We start from the raw sequence: 246 nt of genomic DNA, 5'->3' as shown, positions 1-246 counted from the left end.
GCTTTTTTTTTTTTTTTTCATTTTTATTCCATTTTTTGATTTATTTTATTTTTTAATTTCGGGGTTTTTTTCCCTTTTTCCGCCCCAAATCCCCACCCCCTCCCCCCACTATAAATTAATACAAAACGGGGGTGGGGGAGGGGCGGGGCCAGCCGGGGGGGTGGGGGGAGGGGTGAGAGGCCCCTCCCCCACTCGGGGGGGCCGCCCCTCCCCCTCCCGGGGCCGCCCCTCCCCCTCCTGTGTCCT

The sequence above is a fragment of the Agelaius tricolor genome, unplaced genomic scaffold (assembly GCF_023055355.1).
Source record: "Agelaius tricolor isolate 1412-34295 unplaced genomic scaffold, bAgeTri1.0.p SCAF_117, whole genome shotgun sequence".
Classification (NCBI taxonomy): domain Eukaryota; kingdom Metazoa; phylum Chordata; class Aves; order Passeriformes; family Icteridae; genus Agelaius; species Agelaius tricolor.
This window is presented reverse-complemented; position numbering follows the sequence as displayed.